Raw genomic sequence first — 7,506 nt, forward strand, 5'->3', positions numbered from 1 at the left:
ACCCCGCACACACACACCTCAGCCCATCCACTTCCCCCCACAGCCCACAGCCCACAGCCAGCCAGCCAGCCAGGAACACCAGCAACATATGCAAACATGACCATTTTGGCCCCCAACCCTTTGTCGCCTCTCTTGCTGCTCCGAAAGTATTCGCTACGATTCTCCATTGTCCACTGTCCGGTTTACCGGAAATTATTTTGCAGCTGAAGCCTAGTACTCAGATCGAAACGAGAAGGGACGTGTGAGACGCTTCTTACGCGTCACAACTTTATACCCGGTACTCAGTACACAACATCTGTACTGCAGGGTCCAGGCAGAGGCAGAGACAGAGGAACGCGAGAGGCAGAGGTCGCACTCTGCAGAAGCAGTGTGTGAATGAGAGAATGTGAAAAAAAACAAATATAAGCTGCGGGACGGGGTGGGTTTAGCCACTGCAAATTAATTTCTTCATTGTGGCCATAATAATGATCCAATCGGATCCCAATTTGGTGAACAGGCCGAAATAATCTAGAAAGTCAGACGATAGTATTTTGTGGTATCTATAGTATTTGTGTGGCATTGATAGTATTTGTGTGCTATTCGTTGGTATGTTGCTAGCAGCTTGACAAATATAGATATGTTCTATATTCCAAAAGGGGACCTAGCAAACACATGGTAAAGTCTCAATCAAACGGAGGCAACAATGCCGCTGAAGTTGAAAGATAAATGGCCACCGTGCTTCTAAACGAGCTTAAGGCCAACAAAGGGCAAAAAAGGAAACAATTATAATAGATTAATGAGATTATATTGAATTTATTTGCATTTTTAATTTGTTAAACTTATTGGACTGTTCTTCATGTTGCCAATACACAGACCCGGCTGGGCTGTTAACAAAATGTTTGAAGTTGTTTTCCATTTGGGACCAAGTACTGCTCCACAGGGTCGTGCCGAGGGGCGATGGCGACAATCTGGGCTCGAAACTATCCAATGTTGAATGTACATTTATGGAAACCCATGAAACGATACCCTTTGCATATTCCGCAGTTTGAAAATATGACAGAGAATTTGCATATGGCTGGGAATAACATCCGCAGACTAAAATATTTGTAGATATTATTTTCAAATGAGTGTTTCCTGGTAGCAAAGAGACGGATGAATTTGTATAAAGCTATCATCTATACTATTTTTACGATTTCTTTCAGATCGAAGTGGCTTTTTTAAAATACTGTTTAGTATTTTTGAGTATTTTCGCAAATGAAAGGCCATACTTTGTAATTATTTTGGCGCATTTTCTGCTTGATGTTTGCCGAAAACTGCGAAGTAAAATAACACTAAAAAGCAAATATGTCGACGCTGGAATTGTGCGAGAAGTACTTTGAGACACGAGATGTGTACAAGCTAATGAGTCTCCAGAAGGATGCCAAAGAGAAGGAGATTAAGAAGGCAAACCACAAGCTGTCACTGCTGGTGCACCCAGACCGTGTGCCGGAGGACCAAAAGAAGGAGTCGACGCAAAAGTTCAAGGTGCTGTCGAAGATCTACCAAGTGCTTACAGACACTCAGAAGAAGGCATTGTACGACGAACAAGGTATCATCGATGACGATGACGACTCGGACGGCAAGCTGTCCTCATCGCTGGACTTGTGGAGCAAAATATTCAAACCAATCACCGTGGAAGTTATCAACAAGATTGAGAAAGAGTATGTCGGCTCGGAGCTGGAGCGCACGGACGTCAAGAAGGCCTACCTGGGTGGCTGTTTGAACTACCTCATGAGTCATGTCCCCTTCATGATGGTGGAGGACGAGCCGCGCATCAAAGTAATGGTGGAGGCCATGATTGCTGCCGAGGAGGTTCCAGAATACAAGGCCTTCACGGAGGAGCCAGCTGCCAAGCGCAAGCAGCGCCACAACAAGTATGCGCGTGAGTTCGAAGAGGCCCAGGTCATCCAGGAGCGCATTCGGCAGCGCCAGCTGAAAAAAGACGAAGAAGATCTGGAGGCCTCCGGTGGAAATTCTGAACGCTAATCCAACTTCAATTCTCTCATGGATCGTCTGCTGGAGAAATACGGCGATGAGGATGATTCCCAGACTGTGGATTTCAGCTCCTTTGAGAAGAAAAAGAAGTCCAAGGCAAAGGCCAAAACGTAAGCCGTAATTTTTCATATAAATATTTTTGATAAACACATACATATAATCGTATTACGCATTGTTTTTTGTATAATGTAGCTTAAGTTTATATACAGGCAGACAAATGGATAAGTATATTTCCATGTTGAAAGGTCGAAAATTGTTTTGTTTAAACAATTAAAAAATGTGCATTTTTAATTGGTTATGAAGTAAATCAAAGCAAATGAATAAAATAATTAAGTTAATGTCCGAAATTGTTTTTTTTCCAATTACAACAAGAAGGGACGTGTGAGACGTTTCTTACACGTGTGCGGCTCTAGGGGAGGGGGGCGAGCGAAAATAGCGTGTTGACGTGAGAAGTTATGTTGATGTAGATGTGAGGTGTAGAAAGTATGTACAATGTCAAATGTAAAATTCAAAACAAAAACAATATGGTACAAGTACACTGACTGAGTGCCGGGTATACAAGTCGTGACGCGTAAGATGCGTCTCACTCGTCCCTTCTCGTTTCTTCTCAAGTCTGATCCGTAATTTCATGTGTGCGGTGACACACACAAATTATTACGTTTCTCTAAGCTACCGGGGCCTCGGCCAACGGCAGTGAGAGACGATTTTAATGTTCAGATATTCCACCGCGTCAGCTCCACGTGCAGACGTTCTCGGCGGATGTTTATGCAACGGACGAAATATGATGCCAGTTCAACTCGATGCCCGATGCTCGATCTACTCCAGCGCTGTATCAGCATTCTTGCAAAGTATGAACATTGCCGATACATTTTCGATCTGATTACTAGGCTTTAAGCAAAGAACAAAGCGGAGCCAACGGATCAAAAGGACCGACTTTAAAGGACATGGCATTGTGTATGCTTTTGTGTGTGGAACGAACAAAGTGAAGCAAATGGAGCTTGAATGAGTTGAATAGATTTTGGGTCAGGCCAAATGGAGCTTGCTGATAGATAGAACGAAATTTTGGATGGAAAATGTTGCTGAATAACGAAAAGAGAAATTAATTTAAATATATTTGAAGCTTATAGCCAGTGGTGCAGCGTTAAAGTAAAATTATTATTGTTTTTGCTTGCACTGCCCACTGTACCACCTGCACCTGCACGACCGGCGGCCTATGCAGCTTTCCGTTCTCTCGCGTCTTTCGTTCTTGCTTTTGCTTTGTTGCGCTCACCAGATCAGTCGCGCTCTCACTTGCAGTGCGAAACGGCGCTGCTGAAAAAGCTCAGCTTAAAGAGAGCAAGAAATGCAATCCCAAAGAGAGTGCAATAGAGATGCCAAATGGCATTTTGATCAGCTTCAGTGTTTGCAAATGCAAATATGTATGTAAATGGCATACCTGTGCATAGATAAATATGTGCACACATATTTGCATCTCTCTCTCTCTCTCTCTCTCTGTGTGTGCGTGTAATCCTTTGTGCCATTCGAGTGCTTCGCATTGCCATTCATTGCATTTTGCCATTTGGCTCATTAGACACATTTCGTTGGCAATTAAGTAAATAATTTGCAAGCCGCAGAACGTTGCAGTGGCTGCCGCGGCGGTTCGTCTGCGGTGCCACCACCGCCACCAGCACCAGCACCACCCACTAGCCCCGACCGCCGAACGGCGACCACCGCATGGACGACTGCTTCTGCTGATGCTGCTGCTGCTGCTGCTGCTGCCCTTCCTTCTGGTCATGACCTGTCCACCGTTTATTATGTTGTGCGAGTGTGAGTGCCTCTGTGGTCGCTGTCTGTGGTAATTTATGTTACTGCACCAAGTAAATGCCGCCAAAGCACAACTCACAGAACACACACACACACACACACTGACGCTGTGTGTGTGTGTGTGTGTGTGTGTTTGCGCTTTTGTTGTTCTGCTTGCCAATTGATTTGAAAATCGCAGCAGCAATAGCACAAAAACGTTGCCGGCTAATGCCAAAAACATTGCGTACCTGCAGGACACCCTCCCCTCTTCTGCCCACCATCCTTGCTCTGGCCATTCACTGCTGGCACGCACTGTATGCAGCGCGCATATTTAAATTTTCGCAAGCACTCGAATCGTTTGGATTCCAGTCTCCTCCCCGGCTCCCCGGCTCGCTGTCTCTGCGCTTAGAAATTTTTGGCAGCGGAGGGACAGAGGCGGAGTTCTCCCAAAGTTCTGATTGAATTTCATGCGAGTCGAAGGACTCTTCCTGTCCTGTCCCGCACTGTCCAACTTGCGTGCGTGAATTGAAAGTTTTTTCTGCGCCCTGCAATGACGAGTTGAGTGCTGCAAGAGAATTGAATGGCACTGGCACTGGCACTGGGATTGGGTGGCAGACAATGAGCTGGCAGAGTGGCGGGAGAAGTGGAGGGGCTGGCCAAAGACGAGACGTGCAAGCCGCTCTCAGTAACGCAGAATAGTAAATATGAGCAACGAGTGTGGGAGTGTTCATTCGAATAATGAAAGCCCAAAAGTTACCATTTCGTGGAATAAAAACTGAAAAATGAATTCAATCGATGACTCTCCCTCTGCGAGTAGCTGCCTGCTGCCCCCAGGCAGTCGCACAGCAGGAATCATGTGCCCAGCCGCCATCATTCATGCAGCTAATCGTGGCCTGGGCTGATGCGCAGGTGGGCAGGGCAGGTGGGCACCATCTGATAGGGCCCAAGGCAAATCTATGGCCGGTCCATGAATGCTCGTTAAGGCCATCAGAGATGCGTCAACCACAGGCCTGAAACTGTGATACTGTAATCCAGGGGCAGCGTCACTCACAAAAGTGAGCTTCTTGCTTCCCTGTCTCACGCGTGCATGGGCCATAACGGATCTTCACCATGCGTTTACCTCTCAGAGAGCTTGCACAGAGGCAGCATAAGCGCGAGCGAGAGCGAGAGAGCTTTGCACGCGCAGACAGCAGACAGCAGACAGGTAGCTGGAAACGTTTCTTGCTTCGCTGCCGCGACGCTCAGCCGATCCACAGTGGACACGAAGTTGCTTCTCTGCCGACTGCGCTGTTGCGAAGTTGCGAAGGCAGCACAAAGAGAGATGCAATAAATAGTCGGATAAATAAAGCGCTGTGTTTCTCGGTTACACGATTTTTGTAGCTTGAATATTTGCACATTCCTCAGCAAAGACTGACTATCGGATGGTGTTGCTGCTGTGCCTTTGCCATCTCCAAGCATCTGTCAGTCGCTGTGATGGCACGGCAGGCACACACAAAAAACTGCCGTAGGCGTGACCAGCACCCCTGCCCCTCCCCCCGCTTCACTCGCCCATTCCTGGCTGTCTGGCCGCAAGGACAATGGTCGAAATGCAGTGCAGACGGTGCCCTGCCCTCTGCCTCTCTCCTCTGGCGTGTCCGAGCGTGGCTCCTGCGTTATGACGATGTCGCCATCATCATCACAAGCGTCAATGTTGGCTTTGAATGTGTCGCTGCCGCTGCCGCTGCCTCAGTCTCTGCCGCTGCCGCTGCCGCTGCCTATCCTGACTGCTGTTGCTGTTGTTTTGGGGGCTACTTGTTTATGCATGTCATTGTTTGCATGCAAATTTTGAGCAGCCTACAACCTGGTCCGTCGCCACACCTGAACCTGAACCAGATTCCACCCCCAACCCACAGCGGCTCCACTTGGCTCCCTCCTACAAATTCTTTAAGGCCTTTAAAGCCACAGAGCGTCTGGAGGCGAAACAATGTACTCGGGAGTCGGGAGTCCTCCTCGCTGACGTGGTCTGGGGATCGCTGCTCGGTCGACGGCTGCCATTTTAATTGAATTATGGCGCTGGGCAGAGCAGAGGCGACTTCAAAGGAGAGGCAACGCCGCCTCGCTGCCTGCCCGCCTGCCCAGGCTGATAAGAACAAAAGTATGTTTGCCGCATGGAATTTCCCTGGGTGCGGGAGCTTCAGGGCGAGGGTCTCGCAAATTAGAAAATGTGCACACAGTGGAGCGGAGAGAGCGCAGAGCAGAGAGAGGAGAGAGCTTTCAGCCGAAAGCTCTGGAAATGTGCTGCTAAAACGCGGAAATGTTGAGTTGATCGCGGATAAAAACTATTCCCTTGTTCAGATTATCCAACTCCAAGTTCAAACATAATTTTGCGCCTGCTGCCTGCCACTGCCACTGCCGCATTCTTGGCAACATTTTTGCAGCGTCTTGGCGCCACTGTGGCAGCAGCAGGCAGGACCTTTTTTGTGTGCTGGCCTCGCATTTCAGGCGTGTTTGGCTACGTGAGCGGCGGTCTGCTGGCTCCGGACCTGTTGCAGGCACTGCCCCCACCCCACCCCGCCCACCACGTGGCCGCGCGCCCTGTGTAGTGCAGCGAAGGAAGTAGATGAGAAGCACCGCAAATTATGCCAAGAAACTTGTTAAACTTATTAAAAGGAAACCTCGGCGCTAAGTTGCCAAGTGCGAATACACATGTCGGCAGGGGGGGAGAGAGTGGGAGAGAGCGGGTGTGGCCCTGTGGACCGAACAAAGATGAGAACGAAGCGGCAACAGGCAGGAAGGGGCTGCCAAGGCGACGCACAGCGAGCGGTAAACAAGTGGGCGGTTCTATGTGTGTGTGTGTGTGTGTGTGTGAGTGTGTGACAATTAAAACAAAAGCGAAGACAGCGACAGGCGGAGGCAGCGACTGAGACTGTGAGCGGAGCGCGCGGGCGGCTGTGCGTGGCTGAGCGACAACTTGCGGCTTGGCGGCTGCATTGCTGCTTGTTGCAGCAGCTATCATTTACTTTGTAGCCGCAACAAAAACAGCAGCAACAGCAACAACAACAACAACAAATGGCAGCCACAGCCACCAGGCAACAATTGGTGCACAGAAGTTTTGTGGGAAAGTTTTCCAGCTCAAGTTGAAATCTCAGCCATGTCGTAAATATCGAGGGAGACACGACAGAAGGGGAGAGAGAAGGAGAGAGAGACTCTCCCCCCCGCCCACCACCAAGTCTATCCATCTTGGGCTGGCAGCTGGGAGTTTGCAATTTTATGAGAGACCCAAACAGAAATGCGAAAACAAACGAAATTTGTTAGAGCCTGAATGGAGCTCCGAGAGCGTCCATCTCCCTCCTTATCTGCTCTTTGCCTTTTGCCCTTTGCCCTCTCCTCTTGCTGCACTGCCTGCCACTTGACGAAGTTCATTTGCTGCAAGCCAAAGCAGCGGCATAATTAGCCATGAGATAAAAGCGAAGCACAAATTAAATGCCAGCCCCACTCCAGAGAGATCTGTCCGGAGCGCAGTGAACGATGGTTGGAAGTCTTCCAAGAGAGGGAGAGCGGGGGAGAGCGTTCCTCTTCGCTTTGCCAATGCAGTTCTCAGCACCTTTTGGCCACAAACAAAACGAAACGAAACGAAAAGGTTGAACATTTCCATAAAAATTGAAATGGCAGCAACAATTTATCATCGGCAGCAGAGGGGAGTGGGCCACGAAATGATTTGCCAACTCATCG

At 48.7% G+C, this 7,506-nt stretch overlaps 1 pseudogene; it reads left to right on the top strand.

The window, feature by feature from the left end:
- Positions 1–2,127, top strand: part of LOC117893158 — an 84,057-nt pseudogene extending 81,930 nt beyond the window's left edge.
- The last annotated feature ends 5,379 nt before the right edge of the window (positions 2,128–7,506 follow it).

The sequence above is a fragment of the Drosophila subobscura genome, chromosome A (assembly GCF_008121235.1).
Source record: "Drosophila subobscura isolate 14011-0131.10 chromosome A, UCBerk_Dsub_1.0, whole genome shotgun sequence".
NCBI lineage: Eukaryota > Metazoa > Arthropoda > Insecta > Diptera > Drosophilidae > Drosophila > Drosophila subobscura.